The sequence below is a fragment of the Theropithecus gelada genome, chromosome 20, assembly GCF_003255815.1.
Source record: "Theropithecus gelada isolate Dixy chromosome 20, Tgel_1.0, whole genome shotgun sequence".
Taxonomy (NCBI): Eukaryota; Metazoa; Chordata; class Mammalia; order Primates; family Cercopithecidae; genus Theropithecus; species Theropithecus gelada.
The window spans coordinates 64,059,694-64,083,549 of NC_037688.1; the positions used below are offsets into that span (position 1 = coordinate 64,059,694).

At 43.5% G+C, this 23,856-nt stretch overlaps 1 protein-coding gene across 4 annotated transcripts in view; it reads right to left on the reverse strand.

The window, feature by feature from the left end:
- IQCK (IQ motif containing K) overlaps positions 1–23,856 on the reverse strand; it is a 138,002-nt gene that overhangs the window by 96,294 nt on the left and 17,852 nt on the right. The window lies entirely within an intron of this gene.

The following is a 23,856-nucleotide window of genomic DNA, read 5'->3' on the forward strand; positions in this document are numbered from 1 at the left end:
GAAACAGTTGCAGTAAAGAAGCTGGCCAAAACCCACCAAAACCAACATGGCGACAAGAGTGACCTCTGGGCATCCTCACTGCTACACTCCCACTAGGGCCATGACAGTTTACAAATGCCATGGCAATGTCAGGAAGTTACCCTATATCATCTAAACAGGGGAGGCATGAATAATCCACCCCTTGCTTAGCACACACTCAAGAAATAACCATAAAAATGGGCAACCAGCAGCCCTAGGAGCTGCTCTGTCTATGGAGTAGCCATTCTTTTATTCCTATACTTTCCTAATAAACTTGCTTTCACTTTATGGACTCGCCCTGAATTTTTTCTTGCACAAGATCCAAGAACTCTCTTGGGGTCTGGATCAGGACCCCTTTCCTATAACATACCCTCCAGATCGGTCCAGTCAATGGGAGATACCAGCAGGAGATGAGAGAAATGGAGAAGGGAAAGGCTGAGTGTTTAGGGTTGAATTGTATCACCCCAAAATTAGTATATTGAAGTATAACTCCCAAGACCTCAGAACACGACTGTATTGGAAACACGATTGTCGCAGATGTAATGAGTTAAACCCAGCCACTCCTGAAAGACAAAGCAGTTCCACTGAGAATGAACACATTTGGGGCTCTATTAACAAGGAAGAAGGGAGATGCTGTTGGGTAGACAAACAGTGGCAGATCCCTGATGATACTCTACTAGATCCTGGGTCTAGCTATGACTGAAGCCAAAATTCCCTGGACATTTCAGGTACAAGAACCAATATTCTCTTTTGCACTTAAGCCAGTTTGCATTAGGTTGTTTATTATTTGAAACACAGAGACTTTTAAGCAATATTACTGTCTTCTCCAGTCAGGTAACCACCATTTATCCTTCATGATGCCTCCAGGAAGCCTTTCTGAGCATTCTCACTGTCTTTTTAAAAAATTATATATTTTTTTAAATTTTAGAGACAGAGACAGAGTCTCTCTCTGTCACCCAGGCTGGAGTATAGTGGCATGATCTCTCTCCAGCCTCTGACTCCTGGGCTCAAGCAATCCTTCTGCCTCAGCCTCTTGAGTAGTTGGGACTAGAGCCATATGCCACCACACTGGCTAATATACTTTTAAAACTTTTTGTAGAGACGGGGTCTCACTCTGTTGCCCGGGCTGGTCTCAAACTCCTGGGCTCAAGAGATCCTCCTGCCTCATGCCTCAGCCTCTTGAGTAGTTGGAACGAAAGGCATGCACCACCACACCTGGCTAATACATTTTTAAAACTTTTTGGAGAGATGAGGTCTCACTGTGTTGCCCAAGCTGGTCTCAGTCTCTTGGGCTCAAGTGATCCTCCTATCTCAGCCTTCCAAAGCGCTAGGATTATAGACATGGACCACTTTGCCCAGTCTCACCCTCTTAAGTTTAGGGAGGGCTCTACTCCAGTTTTCCATGTGCGTCTCTGCCATAGCACCTGAGACTATAACACGGGTCTGCCATGTCTATCTTCCCTACTGAATCATAAGCTCTGTGAGGACAGGCCACACATCTTTTTTTTTTTTTTTTTTTAATTCCTAGTGCTTAATTGACTGCACTGAGGCTGTGCCTGGTGGCTTACGCCTGTAATCCCAGCACTTTGGGAGGCCGAGGCAGGCAGATCACTTGAGATCAGGAGTTTGAGACCAGCCTGGCCAACATGGCGAAACCCCATCTCTACTAAAAATATAAAAATAAGCCAGGCATGGTGACACGTGCCTGTAATCCCAGCTACTCGGGAAGCTGGGACAGGAGAATCGCTTGAACCTGGGAGGCGGAGGTTGCAGTGAGCTGAGATCGCGCCACTGCACTCCAGCCTGGGCAACAGAGCAAGACTCCATCTCAAAAAAAAAAAAAAAGTAATTAATTAAAAAAAATTGACTGCACTGCACACAGCAGGTGAGCAGTTCCCGTTGAGTAAATGAATGAATGAATTCGCCACTCAACTCTCAAGCATCAAAGCAAGAAAAAACTCATGTACACAGGTTCTGATATTTAAAAGTAGGAATTGCTAATATAATTCTGGACAATTTCTCTTTACTTTCTTCCCACAATATTTTACTATGAAAAGGTTTCCATAATTTTTTTCTTTTTTCCTCTTTACTTTGAAATGGAAAACTCAGCTTTATAATTCAAGATAAGGTTGAAACGATCGTTGTAGAATTGATGTTTCACCAAAAAGAAAAGGCTCCTTCACACTTTTTACTGAAATCTTTATTGGAGTTTTTAGTAAATAAAATATCGTAGTGCCTGAGTTACTGGAGATTATCTGCAATCTTTTACCTCATTGCTGAAACCCCTAGAAAAAATGGAAATGCTGCTGGCTGGCATAATAAAATGCAATGTATCAGACCATGTAACAGGGTCTTCTAATCTGCCCTGCAAGAATAGGAGTCCCTTCAAAAAGCCATCTTTAACCAAAATAAGAAAATACTTGTATAACAGTGCAAATATGTAACTAGCCCGAATTGCCATATGATAATTTAAACAATCTGGCAATTGTTGGATGGCAGTGTCTCTCTCCTGCCTTACAAAAGATGCATTGTTCCCTCGGCATTTATCACGTCGTTTAGTGGTAAAGATTACTTCTGCAAAGAGAATGCAGCTTGACTTTAATAAATAGATTTTTAAAATAGCCAAACGGTCTGATGTATGAAGGTCATGCACACAGATTTAATCACTTTTGATGCAAAGAAATAAAATGGAAGAAACAGTGTTTTCCTTCTGTTCTGGGCAAGCGTGGACGTGCTATGCATACCCAGACATGTGGAACAGTGGGGATATTGTTCAGCTGTTGTTTAGTTTAAAAATTATCTGCTGAGGAGCTGAAAGAGAGAAGGAAAAGCAAATGAAAAGTTGTGGTGAGTGATGAAATAAGAGAGGAAGTAGGAGAGAAAGAAATTAAAGAGCGAGATTTAGACAGCGAGGGCATACAGGGTTTATGTAATGTGGGCAAATACACTGAGCCCTTGATTGTTAAAGGGTGAAAATGCTCAAGTTTGGGAGAGCAGAGGGAACAGTTAAGGCAGCCTCTAACAAGGTTTAAAAATATTATTTTAATCTGTAATTAAAAGGAAAAAGACTAGGTGTCAAGGGTTAAGGCATCATCATGTCCTCAAAAGTCTGCAACTTACTCTGAAATGCATCCAGAAAACGAAGATGAATGAATAGAGGGATGGATTGATGGGTTCGTGGATAGATATGTGATAAAATAAATAAAGCAAAATGGAAATTGTAGAATCAAGGCAGTGGACACGTGGGAATGCATTCCAAAATTCTCTCAGTTCATCTATCTGATTTTTTAAATAATAAAATTGGAGGAGAAGGGAAATGGGAGGAAAATATCATCAAAAAAGACCCAGACCTCTAAAAGAGAAAATACAGAATTTTGTTTTTTAGACAGAGTCTCACTCTGTTGCCCAGGCTGGAGTGCAGTGGCACGATCTCCGCTCACTGCAACCTCCAACACCTGGGTTCAAGCCTCAGTCTCCCAAGTAGCTAGGATTACAGGCATAGGCATAGGATTACCATGGCCTGGCTAATTTTTGTGTTTTTAGTAGATATAGGGTTTTGCCATGTTGGCCAGGCTGGTCTCCAACTGCTGGCCTCCAACTGCTGGCCTCAAGTGATCTACCTGCCTCGGCCTCCCAAAGTGCTGGGATTACAGGCATGAGCCACAGTGCCCAGCCAAAAATGCAGAAATTAATAAAGGTTCAATCCAGACATTATTTTGTACCAATTTTTATACTGGATGCACGTAGACGAGATACACTGGAGGACCGAAGGCTGGAAAGAGAAACAGCTAGCATTAAAAAGCAATTGCATCGGCGTCAGATGACTCATATAATTCCACCTAGAAAAGTTAAAAGCACATGTTGTGAGTCCAGGGGACTGAAGTGTGGCTGGCTACGGCACTGTGTTGGTTAAGACTCTTTGGGCTTACAAGGAATAGAAATGTGCTCAGTTTACTTCATGTCTTAGTCCATTCAGGTGGCAATAACAAAAATATCATAAACTGGGTGACTAATAAACAACAAACATTTCTCTCTCAGTTCTAGAGGCTGGGAAGTCCAAGATAAAAGTGCTGGCAGATTTGGTGTCTGGTTCCTCATAGATGGCACCCATAGATGGAAGGGACAAGGCAGCTGTCTGGAGTGCAGTGGCACGATCTCAGCTCATTGCAAGCTCCGCCTCCTGGGTTCATGTCATTCTCCTGCCTCAGCCTCCCAAAATGCTGGCATTACAGGTGTAAGCCACTGCGCTTGGCCTGTTTTGACTCTTTCAGCATGTGTTTGGAAATGACATATGTCATGCTGACCAAAGCAGTCGGTCACATGGTCAAACCTCCCTTAGGGAGAGACCAAAAATATTTCTGAAGTATAATCTGTTCTACCACGGGGAGTGACTGTACAGGTAAAAGGAATGGTGGGAAAAATGAGAATCTCTCTGGCCAGTGGCAAAGCCAGGTCTCAGGAAGAACTGGACCATTGCTCATGGCTGTTCAGGGTACAGGCGAGGCTACAGTCACCCAACAACGGTTCTGGTTCTAGTTATGGTTATGTGGAGCTCAGCTCCTTGGCCATGGCTCCTTTCATTGCTTGCTGTTGCTTTTTCTGCTGTTCTCTCCTAATTGATTCTCTGTCCTCCCTTCTCTGCCTTTAAGGTTGTCTCTAGGTGTCCCCCTCTCCCTGTGCTATGGTCTGCCTGTTCTCTCTGCAGTGTGACATCCCCACTCCCCAGATGGGAGAATCTGATAGGACTAGTTAGATACTCCCAAGAGAGACCATCCCTGTTGGGTAGACCATTTCACAGTCATTTGCCATCTAAGAGTGGTTGCCCAAGGGCCTGATCCATATTCCCGGTTCAGTCACTTGTAGTCTGGGTGATGGGGACATGGATAAAGTAAGAACAAAGAGCAGCAGTTAAGGACTGTGGATGTGGCATACACATAGAACATCACAGCCTCCTTCCCATTATTTTCCACAATACATTTCCAGATACCCCAGAATTCCCAGACACGATGAAACCATCCATAACTATGATCCTAGAAATAAGCATACACTTGGCCTGTAACCAGATGCCAAAATATTTATAGCAAACTGCAAACAGGTATTCACATTTTTTTTCCCACTGAGAAGGCATTTCATTAGAGAAAACTTAATACTTCTCCAAAGAAGTTCAAAACATGCACTAATCACATTGACCAAGACCTCCAGCCTGGGCCACAGGGTCATTTGAAAAAGTGTTTTGGCTGAAAAGGGATCACGCTAAAATAATTCTACCACACCTTTCCTGCCAGAATCTATTGTTTCCACTCCTTAGAATTTTTTTTCGAACAAAAGCTGATGGTATTACTAACTTTCCTTATTGGTCAAGACCAGGAAATAAGAGTTTCTTCCCTCACTGACCAAAGCCCTTGTACTTTTTAAAGGATATTCAGGTATTTAATTATAAAAAGGAAAATAACTACAATGAATGACTATGAGATGGGCAAGGAATGTGAAAAGAAAAGAAAGAAAGAGAAAAAAAATTCTGTAATTGTACAGAATCATTCGTAGTAGCAAATTTTAGTGTCCTGAGATCATCAAAGAACTTGTCCGGAGTTAGAAATAGTTTCCTGATACCAACTATGGTCTACAATAGACTTCACTGTAATGGAATTTGATGAGCAACCAAAAGCCAAAAAGGAAAATTTTACATTGCATGGAATAAGATAGGAAAAGAGGCGGTCTTATGGCCTCTACTCAGAGTCCACATTTAATCCGTATTTAAAACTGATATAAAATGTATTTTCAGCCATCATTTTACTCATGCACAAAACTGGTTTCTTTCCAAATTAAGCAAAGTGCATTGTTCCAGTCTGACTTTGTTCAACATTTACTTACTGTGTGCACGCCCTGTGCTAAACACAGGAGATAAAGAAAATGAATAAGGCACGGCCCCAGTGTGGTTATTAATTAAATGCCCCCAAACTGCCACCCTGCAGCTCCTGACCTGGGTAGTAAGTGACAGTAGGTGCAGATGGTTAACTCCGCCTCAGCTCTAGGTGTGAACCCTGATAAGGCAGGTGAGATAATCCCACCTCACCCCACCTAGACCTGAGCCAATCTGGTCCACATTTATCCTGGCCAAAGGGATGCATTGAATCAGGAATGGGCATGTGACCCACTTCAGAGTGATGAGATGTCACGGGAGGTGTGCTGGGGCTTCTGGGAAGTTAATTTCCTTTGCTTTCCTGAAACAGTTTGCTGGCCCCCTTCTGTTTGATGTAGTAGGTGGATACAAAGCCGAGGCAGTGGTCGCGGCTGTTTTGCCAATCCAAAGGAAGCCAGCCCCGGGATAAAGCTGACTCTGCTAGAGGCCAAGAAGAGAGGCAGGAGAGAACCACGTCCTCCTTAGTTATATCACAGAGTTCCTGAATCAAACCAACCCTGAAGCCTTCCCTCTCTACCTTGGGGCCTTCTAGTTTCCTGAGCCAATAAATCCTCTGTATTATTTAAGTCAGTTTCCTGCCAGTTGCAACATAATGCACCCTAACTAAGATATGTGCTCAGTATCCCTTCCATCTTATTTTGGTAACAGCACCCTGAGTTCCTTTTAGGAATCCATTTTTCCCCAGCAAAAACTATGGGCTTTGGGTGGGGCCCCTTTCCTTGCCTAACATGCCACTAAATCACAATTTCCCTAGTTCCAAGGACTTATTCCAAAGAAGGTATTTTTATTTATTTATTTATTTATTTATTTATTTTATTTTTAGAGACAAGGTCTTGCTCTGTCACCTAGGCTGGAGTGCAATGGCATGATCATAGTTCACTGTAGCCTTGCGGTCCTAGGCTCAAGGGATCTCCGTGCCTCAGCTTCCTGAGTAGCTAGGACTACAGGCACATGCCACAATGCTCAGGTAATTTTCAAAAGTTTTTTTTTTTTTTTTTGGTAGAGGCAGGGGTTTTGCTGTGTTGACCAGGCTGGTCTGGAACTCCTGGGTTCAATCTATCCTTTTGCCTTGGCCTCTCAAAGTGCCTGGGATTACAGGCGTGAGCCACTATGCCCAGCCCAATTACTCAGGCAATTGACCTGAGTTGGCTCAATTAGAGAGAAACTCTGGGAGAGACTTTCTCTCTCTCTCTCTCTCTCTGCTACACTTGCGCCTTATAGGACATAGGCTGGTGCCACAAGATGAGGGCCCATTTGAGGGTGAAGCCAACCCAGAGGAAGCAGTCAAGAGAGGAAGAGAGAGAACAGTCCTGAAGACATCATCTGGGCCACCAGATCAAGCTGTGCTGGAAGATCTCCCTTTGGGCCTCTTGTCTACATTTTTTAAAAGGTCCAGGCATGGTGGCTCATACCTGTAATCCCAACAATTTGGGAGGCTGAGGCAAGCAGATCATTTGAGCTGAGAAGTTCGAGACCAGCCTGGCCATCATGGCAAAGCCCCATCTCTACAAAAAATACAAAAACTAGCCAGGCATGGTGGCATGTATGCCTATAGTCCCAGCTACTCAGGAGGCTGAGGTGGGAGGATCGTTAGAGCTGGGGCAGATTGAGGCTGCAGTGAGCTATGATCTCACCCCAGCCCGGGCGGCAGAGTAAGACCCTATCTCAAAAAATAAATAAGTAATATATAAAGACAGACAGAAAGAAAACAATCCCTTTCTGCTTTAGGGCAGTTTGCATGGGGTTTTCAGCCATGTTCAAGACCTGCCCTCAAAGAGTTAACTCCAGCAAATAAGGAAATCTTAGCTCTGCATACTTAATACTCCCCAGCTGAAACAAACTCATTTGCCTTTCCACTACTTTTTACTGCTAACAATATAAGCCTTTTATCAAAAATTGCTTACAGTAAAAATGATTAACTTTACTCTGAGTGCTCAAAATATTTTCAGAGATGCATCAGAAAGAATTTCCAAGTGAAGTTTGCAAAGTAGCCACTGAGCTAGCTCTGTTTAATATAGCAGTTCAATTAAATTCTAATTAAATTCTGATTGCTCGTGTTCCAATTAACCTAATCCAAAGGCATGGCTGAATGTCATGGAATTCCTTAAGAACATCAACCTAACTGTAAGGTTTAATCTTCATAATGCTATTTACACATCTCAGACTTAATTTGTTCCAGCGGAATGCAATGCAGGTCACGGCAGAGCAGAAATGGTACTGTGGCCTTTTAACTAGACTTCAGTCTAAAAACACTGTTGAAGTTCTATTTTAACAATTGCACAGTTGATTTCCTGCCTTACAACCTTTTCCCCTTCCAACTCTTGTAGAGTGTGGCCAGCCCAGGGGCACTCAGGAAGGCAGCTATAACTATAATCGGAAGATCAGAAAGGTCAATGTCAATGCAGATTCAATAAGGAGAAGGCAAGTCTTTGTACGAATTCTACTCCCACGTATTTTGATCTCAGGATCAGAATTATTTGCACACCTCGCTTCAAAGCCATGCCTCTGAGAAACCAAGGGATCTGGAGCACTCCCTTCAAGGCCTGCTCTCTGCTTGGAGAAGGCATGCCAAGCCCTGTGTTACAGGAAGCTACCGGCAGAGGCTTGATGACATGCCTGTCGTGATCCATCTTGCTACTCCTGCGTAAAACTGAATTTATTCTTTCTCTCATCGCCTACCTGGACCCCATCTCTCTTCCCTCTGGCTTTGCAGTTGCTCGCATTTGCCTCCCTCCTTCAAGTACAATTTTAAAATTTATTTTTATTTATTTATCTTTTTTAGAGACAGGGTCTCACTCTGTCACCCAAGTTGGAGTGCAGTGGTGTGATCATAGCTTACTGCAGACTCAAACTATTGGGCTCAAGCAATCCTCTCACCTCAGCCTCCCAAGTAGCTGGGACTATAGGCACATGGCACTATGCCTGATTTCTATCTTTTGTAGAGATGGGGTCTTGCTATATTGCGCAGGCTGATCTCCAATTCCTGATCTCAAGTGATCCACCTACATTGGCCTCCCAAAGTGCGGGATAATGGGTGTGAACTACTGTGCTTGGCCAAGCACAATTCTTAATAACGATGGCTCCCATTACTGTGCTTGACACACCCCATCTCATTTATTCTTCCTCACAGCCCTGGTGAGGTGGATACTATGATTATCACTTCCTCACTTAACAAATAAGAAAACTGAGGCTCACAGCATTTCAGGAAACTTCCTAGGGGCCCAGAGCTAGCAGAGTTGAAGGAGAGATTCAAGCCCACCTAACTCCAGCAGTCCCACCCTTATCACCACACCTACCACAGCCCTCCACATTTCTGACACCACTGCTACCATTCAACTCCCCCTAAATGGCCAGTCCCTGTCCACCTCTTCTTCTCAGACTGTCTCATTTTCAGACTTCCACTTTTTCCAATTTAATTTTGTTCTTATTTGTTATCGTTCACTGTAGCTGTGCCAAGCACTTAGCTGAATACTTTAAATGCATTATCTTATTAAATTCTTGGCTGGGCGCAGTGGCTCACGTCTGTAATTCCAGCACTTTGGGAGGTCAAGGTGTATGGATCACTTGAGGTCAGGAGTTCGAGACCAGCCTGGCCAACATGGTGAAACCCCGTCTCTACTAAAAACACAAAAATTAACCGGGCATGGTGGTGTACACCTATAGCCCCAGCTACTTGGGAGGCTGAGACAGGAGAATTGCTTGAATCCGGGAGTTGGAGGTTGCAGTGAACCGAGATCATGCCACTGCACTCCAGCCTGGGTGACAGAGCAAGACACTCCATCTCAAAAAAAAAAAAAAAAAAAAAATTCTCGTTAACTTAGGCCAGGCACGATGGTTCAATCCTGTAATCCCAGCACTTTGGGAGGCCAAGGCGGTCAGATTACTTGAGATCAGGAGTTCGAGACTAGCCTGGCCAACATGGTGAAACCCCGACTCTACTAAAAATATAAAAATTAGCCGGGCATGGTGGTGCACGCCTGTAGTCCTAGCTATTTGTGAGGCTGAGGCAGGAGAATCCCTTGAACCAGGGAGGTAGAGGTTGCAGTGAGCCAGGATCACGCCACTGCACTCCAGCCTGGGCCACAGTACGAGACTCCGTCACACACACACACACACAAAATCAAAAACTCCCTTGTCTGAAGCAATTACTATTATTATTTACGTTTTACAGAGGAAGAGACTGAGGCTTAGAAAGATTAAAATCACAAGGTCACAATACTAGCAAGGTCTGGGATCACGCATCTAGAAAGAGGTGGAACGAGGCCCTATACTCAGGTGAAAATGGCTCCAAATTCTATACTAAATCATTAAGCTTCCCTTACACTGTAGTGCCTCCCACACAACAATAACTACTTAATCATTCGGCTTCCTTTATACTATACTGCCTCCCACATAACAGCTATGACTACGAAAATATGGCTAGTTCCAGGACTTCAAAGCATGAATAGGCAAACTTTTTCTTTTTTTTTTTTTTTCCCTTTTTGAAATAGGATTTCACCCTGTTGCCCAGGCTGGAGTGCAGTGCTGCAATCATAGCTCACTGCAGCCTCAACCTCCCAGGCTCAGTGGATTCTCCCACCTCAGCCTTCGGAGTACCTGGGACTACAGGCGCACACCACGGTGCCCAGCAAATTGTGTAAATTTAATTTTTGTAGAGACAGGGTTTCACCATGTTGCCCAAGCTGGTCTTGAATTCCTGGGCTCAGGCGATGCTCCTGCCTCAGCCTCCTAAAGTGCTGGGGTTACACATGTGAGCCACCATGCCTGGCCAAACTTTTTCTTAAAGGGTCAGATAGTAAACACAGGCTCATGTCACAACGATTCAACTCTGCCATTGTAGTGAAAAAGTTGTTACAGATAATAGGTAAATTTCATTTACAAAAACAGGTAGCTGACGTGTGTAGTTGGAAGGTGTCAGCTTCAGAACGTTATGAATAACTGAGAGATGATCTTTCATATGGAATCATGGAAAAATCCACAGTACTTGATTTCTGACACGGAAGTCTGATTTTAAGAAAGCTCTGTTTCATCTCTCTTCTCTATTTCCTGGATAACCCTTTATGATTCTAAGGGGTTAACAGTTGAAACATCTTTGGATCTGGGACTAGTTTGTGACCTGGTTTTTCCTGTTTCTAAACAGTAGTAGGAGAAATGCAGTTCTTTAAACAACCAAGAGAGTCAATGATTTACTTTAAGATACGTTCTTTCAAAAAAACCTCATTTTCATTCTTTTAAAAAATGGCTTCCTTCTTTAGACATAAATTCTCAAGAGAAGGCTGGGATACTTGCAGGGCTGTTTTGTTTTGTTTTGTTTTTTTCCATTACAGGCTGTGATTCTAGCAGTTCCTTAACTCTGGGAGGTGTCTTTATATTACATTCTCAGATTCTAAGCTCATCATTATTTCTAAGAGTTATGTTTTGATTTTTACTAATACCTATCATTTTAAAAAGGTACTAGTATTTTCAGAATGACAAAGAGAGTCCATCCTTGGCCATCTATCTGTAATGTCCAGAATGCAGTAAGAGAATTACACCCTCCATTTACTCATGTAACAATTGGTCAACCAGAAGAGGCCATGGGGAATAGCACTCCTTTACAGACTGGCTGTTTTCCAAGAGAAACGCTAATAGGATTAACAACAGTTAATGTGTATTGAGTGTTTTCTATGTGCCAGACACTCTTAAGTTTTACTTAATTCATTTATCCTCACAACAAGGACATATTACTATGATGTATTACAGGTAATTCATATTCTACAGATCAGAAAATGAGGGCACAGAGATGCTAAATACCTTGCCCAAAGTCACTTAGTAGTAAATGGAAGGATAAGAATTTAGCTGGGTTCAGTGGCTCATGCCTGTAATTCCAGCACTTCGGGAGGGAGAGGTGGGCAGATCACCTAAAGTCAGGAGTTTCAGACTGGCCTGGCCCACATGGTGAAACGCTGTCTTTACTAAAAACACAAAAAATAGCTGGGACTGGTGGCGCACGCCTGTAATCCCAGCTATTCGGGAGGCTGAGGCACCAGAATTGCTTGAACCCAGGAGGTGGAGGTTGCAGTGAGCCGTGATCACACCACTGCACTCCAGCCTGGGCAACAGAGTAAGACTCTGACTGAAAAAAAAAAAGAAGAATTTGAGCCCAGATGGTTGAACTCCAGAACAAGCCCCTTCACACATTAGCTCATTTAATCTTTCCTGAAGTCACCAGGCTTGAGCCAGCAGTCACAGCTGCCAACTGTGGCCCGGTCCATATTATTTCTAATGCAATGTATACGGTAAGTTGCAAAAAGGGCCACCATTCTCCGCCCTTCCTGCACTTTGCAGTGTGACTTTATAGCTCTTCCCATCAAGAAGTGGAATCTATAAAAGGGAACGAACTCATGTATTTTGCAGCAACACGGATGGAACTGGGGGGCATTATCTTATGTGAAACAAGCCAGACTCAGAAAGTAAAATATCGCATGTTCTTATTCATAAGTGGGTGCTAAAACCTGTATATACACACATGGAGAGAGCAGAATGACAGACAATGAAGACTCAGAAGGGTGAAGGGGTGGAAGGAGGGTGATGATGACAAACTACTTATTGGGTACAATGCGTGTTATTTGGGAGACAGATACCCTAAAGCCCTGACTTGGCCACTATGCAATCTATGCATGTAATGAAATTGTATTTATACCCTATACATTTACTTAAAAAAAAAAAAAGGAATCTGTTTCCTAACTCTTTGGATCTAGGCTGGCCTTGTGACTTGCTTTGGCCAATCTAACGTGTGAAAGTGACACTATGTCAGTTCCAAGCCTCAGGCTCAAGAGGCCTTGATGCGTCTAATTGAATTGAAGCAACCCTGCCTGGCTGCCATATGAACAACCTAGGGTTAATCTGATAGAGGATGAGAGACCACATGGAACAGCTCATCCCAGTTAAGGCCATCCTAGACCAGCCAGCATCTAGCTCACCCAGTAGCTGCCGAAGATACATGAATGAACCCAGCCAAGGCCAGAAGAAACTCCCAGCTAAACCTAGCCCAAGTTGCTAACTTGCAGAAAAGTGAGCTAAATAAATGGTTATGATTTTTTTTTTTTTGGTAGAGACAGGGGTCTTGCTATGTTGCCCAAGCTGGTCTTGAACTCCTGAGCTCAATGATCCTCCTGCCTCGGCCTCGCAAATTGCTGGGATTACAGCCATGAGCCACGATGCCTGACCAATGCTTGTAATTTGAAGCCACTAACTTTTGAGGTGGTTTGTTATATGGCAAAAAGTTAACTGATAAAGTACATAATAATCGAAATGCAATTTATGGCCAAATGATAATGTTCCCCCTATCTGGCAGTTAGTCAAGACTGCTACCACAGCCATCTGGCATAGAGCCATGCCCCTCAAAGCCAGAGGACAAAGCTTCAGACCAGAGAAGGAAAATCCTGCCACAAAGCCACTGCCCTTCATTTTGTAAAAGAACCATGGGGTCACCCTCGGGTCAGAGCCTGCTGACTTTCTTTTCAAAGCCTTGTCCTTTGAGGATCACTTTGATTTTCAGAAACAAAAGCAAGTCGTAGCCAAGTTTGGGAAATGAAGTGATCAATGCTCTTTTGTTTAAAATAAAAAAGAGAAGAAACTTGACTATAAAGTTATAATAAGATTTTCTTGCATGGCTTACAAACTAGATCTGACAGCAATTCTAAGAGTCACAATGGGAAATATTTTCAGCATCCACAGCCTTATCACCATGAGACACAGTAGGAATGAATGTCAGGTTGGGGATGGTTAATGGCAACAACTAAGACCTACTATTTGATAGCACAACAGGGTGGCTGTAGTCAATAAAAACTTAAGTGTACATTTTAAAATAAGTAAAAGAGTGTATGTAATTGGATTGTTTGTAACACAAAGTTACTTAGGGGATGGAAACCCCATTCTCCATGATATTTCCCATTGCATGCCTATAGCAAAACATCTCATGCACCCCATAAATATATATATACCTACGATGTATGCACAAAAATTAAAAAAAAAAAAAAATGAAGCAAGACTCTTTTCTTGTTTGTTTGTTTTTTTGAGACAGAGTCTCACTCTGTCCCCCAAGCTAGATCTCTGCTCACTGCAACCTCTGCCTCCCGGGTTCAAGCTATTCTCATGCCTCAGTCTCCCAAGTAGCTGGGATTACAGGCATGTGCCACCATGCCCGGCTAATTCTTAGTAATTTTAGTAGAGAACTTGGTGGAAGTCATGTTCCAGAAGGTCTTGGCTTTGCACTTTTGCTTTTACCCTCTTGGAAAGCTGCTGGAGACCACCATGCTGTAAAGGAGCTGGTCTGGCCCACTGGAAGACGCGAGTCCACACGAAGGAGAACCGAAGTGCCCCAGCTAGCAGTCAGCACCAGGGCCCCAGACACGTGAGTGAGACAGAATTGGACCTTCCAACCCAGCCCAGTTACCAGCTGAACGCAGTCATGTGAGTGACCCCAGGAGAGAGCAGCAGAACTGCCCAGTCGGCCCAGAGTCATGAGAAATAATAAATCGTTATTTTAAGCCATAAAGTTTTCACGTAGTTTATTGTACAACATAGCAATCAGGTAACTGATAAATAGGTTATATTATATCAACTAAGTATTTCATTTCAGAATAGCAAGAAGCACACTATACGACGCTATGACAAGGGAGCACTGGGCCCAATAGGGTTGACAGTCACGGAAATAATTATTTCCAACTGCTTTTAAAATAAAACCCACTTTCTTTACTGGCCCATGTGATGGTACGGCCACTGCAGGGCTGACCCTGTCAAACTCACCTCTCCTCTCTTTTGCTCACTCTGCCCCAAACATACTGGCCTCCTTTTTGTCCCTGGAATAGGTCACAGAATTTGGCAGTACTAGGTCATTAGTAAACTTGAGTTGTACCAGACATAGTGAGCATTTAGATGCCAGAGTGCCACATTAAAGAAACAATGAATGGTAAAAAGATGTAGGTGAGGTGATTCACTGAGTGTGTCAGTGAAAAGGAAAGACAGAAAGAAAATAACCTAGGTGAGGCAGCAGGGTCAAATATAAGGACTTAAAAATGTTACTTAACATTAACTTCTATTTTTCCTGATTACAAAGGTAACTCATGCTTCTTCTGAGATTTTTAAATATACTCAAAATATTGGAATATGAAATACAGGAGAGCAAAGGGTTCATTCAAACTTTCATCTCTTCCCCATCTTCCACGTGATTCTTCACTTATTGGCTAATGAATTTAGATACTATTATCTGCATTCTGTTACCTTTGGCTTATTGTATACATGCTGCATAAATTGCTATACACACAGGAGATGTCTGTACACTATCTGTTGTTGGCCACAGATGTACTTCCACTAGCTTTTGTACAAAGCCATCATTTTCCGTTATTTATCTTTCACAGAGTATATTTAACACAATATAAAATACTGCTAGCACCCAGCTAATTTCACAGCAAAACTAGAAGGCCATTGGCTTTATTTGCAGATTGTTACTCTAATGCCATACAGATGCCACTTAAAAAATCTCAATTACTTTTTTTACATGATTGAAAATGACCATTTGAGAAAGGGTTAAATAAATCTATTTCATTTGTTAAATTCATATCATGAAATGTGCAGGGTCTTGATCTAACTCTTAGGCTGAGATAATTCATGGAAATCATGTGCTTAAGGTTTATTCTCCCAATTGTAATCTCCACCAAAAATTAAGGATTAGAGAAATACCTGCCTATTAAATGTGCTGAATTTTATACTGAGCATTTAAAATAGAGTTAAATATCTAAAGATGGGTCAGGTGCACTGGCTTGTCCCTGTAATCCCAGGACTTTGGGAAACCAAGGCAGGAGGACCAGTTGAGTTCAGGAGTTTGAGACCAGCCTGGGCAACATAGTGATACTCTATCTCTAAAAATAAAAATGAAAATAATTTTTAAAATGAAAAAATATACTACTTGTGTGCTCAGAGAAAAGAAGAAAAAATAATAAGTAGGAACAAACTGTTTGGTTAGAAACTATATTAAGTTCATAATATTTAAAATGACATATATATATAAACATGAATCCGAAGATGAGTGACTCAAAATCAAAATAATCAAGCTCGCGCAGCTTTTGGGGAACAGGCCTGGGTTGAAAGGGTCTGCCTGATTCCAGAGCCTGGAATGATGGAATTCCTGAACCAAGTACCATACAATGCCTCAATTCATGTGTGCAGACGCACCTACACCTATACACACACCCACACATACCACACATCACACAATAGATGTGTGTGTAACTGGCCAAATGCTCTATGGAATAGTAATTAGGTGCCAGCTCTTGCTGCTTCTCTGTCTGCTCTGTTCCCCCTGGTTTTCCTTGGAGTTTCATGGTACTGGCAGGACAACCTAAATAAAAGGCTTGCTAACTTCTCGCTCCTCTTCTCCACAGCCTCCAGACCCATCTTTCATGGCAGAATCTGGCCTCTGCTTTCAGCAAGCTGTGAGACTGACCATCAGAGTGGAACAGTGGTCAAACTCTTAGACTCTGGAACCATTCTTGGTTTGAGTCTTGGCTCTGCCACTTTCTAGTTGTGTACTTGAGCTTCTTGGTTAGACCTGGTGCTGTACAACCCTGATCTGTAAGATGATGATAATAGCATCCACCTCCAAAGATTGTTGGGAGGATTAAATGAGTGACTGCAGGTAAAGTGCTTAGAATGACATCTGGCACAAAGTAAGGCTCAAAAAGTGCTGGCAATTACTATTCTTGAATCCTAGCCTCTTGCTCTACCCTCTGGCTCTCCATTGTCTACGAATGAGCCTCCTTCAATTTGAGGAGCTCCTTGCCCAGCTCCAGTTCCAGGGAGCCTAGCAGACTTAGGCAGTCTCCCCATTGTCTACCTCCCTCCAGAGGCAGTAGATCCAGACACTGCAGGTATAGTTAATAAATTACCTCCTGTGTGTAATAGCTATGGCAAACTGGATAAAGGTCACAGTCCTCCACAGAGTGCTCATGCAGCTTAATTACTATCTTAAAAGTAGACCCTGACTTTTATTTTTTTATTTATTTTTTTGAGACAGAATCTCACTCTGTCACCCAGGCTGGAGTGCAGTGGCATGATGTCAGCTCACTGTAACCTTTGCAACCTGAGTTCAAGTGATTCTCCTGCCTCAGTCTCCCAAGTAGCTGGAATTACAGGCACGTGCCACCATGCCCAACTAATTTTTTTGTATTCTTAGTAGAGACGGGGTTTTGCCATGTTGGCCATGGTGGGCTCGAACTCCCGACCTCAAGTGATCCACCTGCCTCGGCCTCCCAAAGTGCAGGGATTACAGGCATGAGCCACTGCGCCTGGCCAGCCCTGACTTTTGAGAATCCATATTCATTCATTTATCCAATAAATACTCATTGAGTTCCTATTATGTTCCAGGCACTGTGGGGGCTACGCATAGAAAAAAAATAAACAGAAAAATAATGAAGTCAAGTATAAATAACTAGACATCAGCGGTTTAAGGGCAAAATGCAGATCAGCAAGTATTTTTGAGCAACTTAATATAAATGCTATTTCAAGATATAATTTGAATGGCCCCAATCACCAATGAATTATGCTGCTGTGTAAGAGCCATTTGGATGCAAGTTCAGTTGTGGGTGACAGATAAGAACGCCCCAGTTATGTAATTTTGGTTGGAGGCCAGTCATCATTCAGTTTAAGCATCTATTCCCAATGACAGGATGTGAGGAACAGCCGAATCAAGAAAATGCGAATCTGTTGTGCAGATCTGGATAACGGGAGTTCCACTCGGGTCTGACAAATGTTGAAACGGCACTAATGTGATTTTCAAGCTTCGAAAATAACCCATAAAAGACTATATGACCGGGGGGTAGGGAGGGGGAACATGGAGGGAATCAGATTTAATTTAAAAATCCTAAGTCAGGAAATGAAGAAAGTTAATAGTAATTTACCCACCTTGCATATTTGTAGCATTCAAAATACTGAATTTCCTGGCAAAGCGTGAGAAGCAGAGGAGTCCTTGGGTCTGGGAGTATCATTCGTTACTTCCCCTCTTCCACCCAATGACAGGAGCAGGTCTGCCGTCCTTTTAACAGTTGAGGAAACTGAGGCTCACGGATTACTTAGGGCCATGCTGCAAGGAAGCGGTCTAGCAGGATTTTGAACTCCAGTGTGCCTGCCTTTCAAGCTTCTCCACTTTTACAAGTGAACAGGTTTGTTGTTGTGTTTGTTGTTTTTGAGACTCAGTCTCACTCTGCCACCCAGGCTGGACTGCAGTGGTGAGATCTCGGCTCACTGCAACCTCTGCAGCCCAGGTTCAAGCAAGTCTCCTGCCTCAGCCTCCCAAGTAGCTGAAATTACAGGTGCCTGCCATCGTGCCTGGCTAAAATTTTGGTATTTTTAGTAGAGACGGGATTTCACCATGTTGCCCAAGCTGGTCTCGAACTCCTGGGCGCAAGCAATCCTCCCACCTCAGCCTCCCTAAGTGGGGAGATTACAGGCATGAACCACCACGCCTGGGCACACACGAACAGCTTTAACAACCCACATTTTCTACATTCCTTTATCATTCATTATAAAATTTAAACTTTAATGCTGTGTTCAAGCACCCTGGAGCATTTGACATTTAGACTGTTTTCATTCAGTCTCAGGAGTAGCTCATCTGCAGGATGTCAATGATGAAATATGAGTTGGCACAAGGATGCCTCATTAATCTCTAATAAAATTAGAAATTTATCTGGTTCTTTCAAAGCATGTTATCACTGCTTAGAGGCTGGAAACTGTGTCTAGCCCCCTTGTTACAAAATTATTTATGGGCAAATATTAGATATGCAACCTTCATGTAAAATCTTAATTACTGCCTTTTTAGCTGACTTCTGTGCCCTCTGAAAGAGAATAAATTAGAAGAATAATGGCCAAGTAAATTAGAATAAAGGTTGCACAATGGAATATACATGCACCAAGGTCTAGAAATGAATCCCCAGCTACAGATCCACTGTAGTCATTTCTCCTTATTCATTCGTATTTCAGAGGAGTGAAAAAACAGACACAAGGGGAAGAAAAATAAAAACAACTTCAGTTCATCATTATGGCTCCTCTAGGACAGGGCCATGTCTTCTTGTGCCCTCTGTGTGCCCTGGGGTCTGGCCTCATGATCAGCACACAGCAGGGCTTAATGAATGTTTGTTAAACAGAACTCAACACGGTTGACTCATCCTGCCTCACCCCTGCTTGCAGAGATGCTTTTTTTTTTTTTTGATGGCGTCTCGCTCTGTCGCCCAGGCTGGAGTGCAGTAGCATGATCTTGGCTCACTGCAACCTCTGCCTCCCGGATTCAAGCTATTCTTCTGCCTCAGCCTCCCAAGTAGCTGTGACTACAGGCACGTGCCACCACGCCCGGCTAATTTTTGTATTTTTAGTAGAGATGGGGGTTTCACCATGTTGGCCAGGCTGGTCTTGAACTCCTGACCTTGTGATCCATGTGCCTCAGCCTCCCAAAGGGCTGGCATTACAGGCGTGAGCCACTGCACCCAGCCAGATATTCTTTACATATATGAAAACAAAGATTATTCCACTGTGCTCATTTCACTGTTTGATCATTACATTCCATCCTTTGTTCAATCGAATAAAAGGCACAGTACGCTGAACATACTTTGGTCAACAGCAAGATAGGAAAAAGTGATACAATTGCTGAGATGTGATGCGTGAGGTGCTCTTCCTCATTTAGCAGCAGAACAGAAGGCAGAGAGACAAAGCCATCTGACAATGGTATGGCCAGGCTAAGGGTCTGCTCTGGGACCACTCTTCAACCCAGCCTCACTCCCCTTCCACTCATCCACACCTTGCACCTGTTTAACACCACAGGATACCTACCAACTGTATCACACCACAATGTGATACAATTTCTGATGATTATCATAGCAGTAGTCAAAACACAGATGATGGGGAAGGTCAGTTATGAGTAGTGGACAAGAATTAAATTGTCAGGAAAAGCCAAGTGGGCAAATGAAAAACAGATACAAATTAGAAGCAGTTTAAATTTGATAACCAAAGGCAAGTAAGCAGTCTGTTCTTCAGAAAATAGCTATGAATGAAAAAAAAACAGTATCTCTGGGAGTTATTTTGAGGACAGCCTCCAACTCTCATTTACTGGGAGGGATGGAAACCCAGGCTTCAGGATCATCTGGGCCTAGGTTGGAGATGTGTGCTGTTTGTTGCTTACTAGGTGACCTTGAGTAATGCTCAACTTCTCTGCGTCCCAGGGCCATCCTTGGTAAAAGGGAGGTGATGAAAAAGAGGACCTGGTTCAGAAGGTTATTGTAAGTGTGAAACAAGGTGGTGCATAGGAAGCATTTGACCAGTGTTGATGAACGACGGGCAATAAATCAATGAGAGGGCTCCTCTGACTTTTTTTTTTTTTTTTTTTTGAGACAGGGTCTCGTGCTGTCACCCAAGCTGGAGTGCAGTGGCGCCATCATGGCTCACTGCAGACTCAACTTCCAGGGTTCAAGTGATTCTCCCACCTCAGCCTCCCAAGTAACTGGAACCACAGGCATGTGCCACCATGCCCAGCTAATTTTTGTATGTTTTGTAGAGATGGGGTTTTGCCACGTTTCCCAGGGTGGTCTCAAACTCCTAAGCTCCAGGGATCCGCCCACCTCAGCCTCCCAAGGTGCTGGGATTATAGGCATGAGCCACCACACCAGGCCTTCTCTGACTTTTGATACAATTTCTGATGATTATCATAGCAGCAGTCAAACCACAGGTGACAGGAGAGCAATTGCCTGGATTTAATCATCAGCACCTGAATCACTGACTTTATTTTTACCAGCTTTTTTGTTTACAGTTCTCATCAGCAGAGTGCCCTCTCTTGCTAGTGAAAATAAGGGATCTGATCATTGTGGTCTTCCCAGGTTCAAATATGACAACCATGTCTGTAGTAGCACATCAGGAGAAAGAGTGGGGACTGAGGTCCCCAGATTTGAATTCACCAGGCCTACGTGTCAAAACTAGGATTTCCAACAAAGCAATGAGGAAAACCTTACAACTGTGTCTTTGTTGGGTGAGAGATGTGAAGCCCCCACCCCCAGTTCCACCCACAAGGGCTACATAATGGCCGAATTGCATTTAAAAGAGGAGGGAAAACTGCGTGCTGGGCTTGGCCTTGCTGAGTGGGCCATGCAAGCTGAGAGCCACAGCTGAACTGTTCAGGATCCAGGAGGGGTCTGCAGAGTGAGCATGGGGAGGGGGTTCCTGGAGGGTCAGAAATGCTTCTAGAGAGGATTAATTAAGTACTGCTTGATAAGTGCCAACAAAGGTGGGGGTCCTCTTCCCCACCTTCCCATGAGAGGACCCACAAAATAACCTTCCTTGCAAGATCACTGTGGAATTGGGTGGTTTTTCTGGGAACTGTGACCAAGTCCTGAGTCAGGACTCCACATGGCCCAGAAACAAGCGTGAAGTCACTCAGGTAGCGGGTATAACCCACCCTATCTGGGAAGTACCTGTACCACTGTATCAGTGAGATAAATAAGTTAACATGCATTGAGTTCTTCCTAGGTTCCAGGGACTGGCCTAAGCACTTTACATGAGCTACCTCATTTCATCAGCATGATAATCCCATGAGCAGGTGCTATGATCGGCCTCATTTTACATGGAAGGAAGTGATAATGGCTCAGAAAGATGAAATGACTTGTCTTGGGCTGTGCTGCCAGTTGGGATGGAGGTGGACTTGCTCTTAACTGCTAAGTTATAAATCAAGGCCCAATTTACTAATTACTTGTATAATTAATATATGAGGTGGGGGGTCAGGCTGTGCCATTGGACCCCAGTTGCTCTCCCCCATCAACCAAACTCATGAAATAGATGCATATCTTCTTCCCTCACCCCTCCAGGGAATTTCTCCAGGGATGAGTCCAATAGAACAGCCTTCCCAGATAGAAGGAAGCTGGGTTTTGGTCAAGGACATAGTAATAGTGATACTCCCTGGTATATAATCATGCACTCACTTATTTAACATTTATCAAGGGCCAACTCTATGTTCACCATGTGCTAGGCATTGGGTAGCATTGACTAGATATATAAAAATAAATCAGAGAATCTGTCCTCAAGGAACTTAAAATATGGGGGGAGACAGACATGCATAAAATTAAGTATATGTGGGCTAAGAATGTCTTAATTAAGGATGTCTTAATTTGCCATAAAATGAGGAACAGATGAAATACTCTGAAATCTGAGAGCTGGGATCAATTATTTCTAGTTTGAGCCCAGCAGGGAACTGGAAGCTTGAGAGAGAAGTTATGGAGCTGACTTTGGAAAAACAAGTAGAAGTTAAATATGCACAGAAGAGGAGCTCAGGGATTTTTTTCTAAAAAAAGCAGGAGCAGATGCACAGAGGCCGTGAGGTGGGGGCTGGTGCAGCGAACTCCGAGTGGTTCTGCTTGGGTGGAGGCTACCATCAGGAAGGGGAGCACTGCGGGGGAGGGATGGAGGGAGGAAGGAAGGAAGGAAGGAACCAATGAACAAATGAAGAGCCTTGAAAGCTAGGCTGAGGGCTAGTGACTTCATTATGTGGATCCACTGTTGTCAAATGGTGAACCACAGCCCAGAAGTGTATCCCAAATTCTTCCCTTCCTGAGCGTGCTACCCAAATTCTGATCAATGTCTCATCATCCATTTCTGCCTCAAGTAAAGACACAAATGTCATGGTGAGGTCTGTCAAAGGAATGTTATGCTGAGTGGATTAAGTGGCAGGCAATTAGGGGGAGGTATAATATGGAGTGATTAAGAGGCAAGTGGGGCAGGATACTGTCAAGGCATTGCTGAGGAAAAATCAAGTATTTGCTAGAACATAGGAAAACCTTATCTCCTCAGTATATGGCAGTACCAACATGGCAGTAGGCAGTTCTTCTCAGATGGGGACCCTGTGCTGAAGGGCAACTACTTTGGTGGTATCATTAACTATGGATAATTTTATAGACCTCAGGATGTGTCAAACTGATTGAGGTTTACACTGTAATTACTGCCAACTTTTTTAGTATCTTTTTTTTTTCTTTTTGAGACAGGGTCTTGCTCTGTTTCCAGGTTGGGGTGCAGTGGCAGGATCATGGCACACTGCAGCCTCAATCTCCAGGGCTCAGCTGATCCTCCCACTTCAGCCCCCTGAGCAGCTGGGACTGCAGGTATGCACCACCATCCCTGGCTAATTTCTATTTTTTTTTTTTGTAAATATTGGGTCTCACTTTGTTGCCCAGGCTGGTCTCGAACTCCTGGTCTCAGACAATTCTTCTGCCTTGGCCTCCCAAAGTGCTGGGATTATGGGCATGAGCCACTGTGCCCGGCCTTTAGTATTATTTTGAATCAATAAATCTGGATTTGAGTCCTAACTCTGCCATTCACTCTTGATCATTTTTCAGGCCTCTGTGTCCCTCCACTTTCTCCTCTGCAAAGTGCAGATAACAATAATAGAAAGAAGCTCACATGGCTGGGGAGGGCAATTGCAATAATGGAAGATACAGCATTCAGCAAAGTGCCTGGCACACAGCGAGTGCCTGGCACACAGCGAGTGCCTGGTCAATAATAAATGCTGTAATTTTACTCTCTTCATCTGGATCATCCAAAATTCTAGAATTCAAAACAGTGCAGGGAACACATACACCCGAAGTATCCTGTGAACTACGGAAAAGAGGGCGTCTCTAAGGGTATCCACGTGGGGGGAGGCCAGCACTGGAATTCGGTTTGTACCAAGTTTACTGAGTTTTTTCCCAGTATCTACTAAAAAAAAAAAAAAAAAAAAATTAGCCAGGCATGGCGGCGCATACCCGTAGTCTCAGCAGCTCAGGAAGCTGAGGTGGGAGGATCAACTGAGCCCTGGAGGTTGAGGCTGCAGTGTGCCATGATTACGCCACTGCACCCCAGCCTGAAAACAGAGC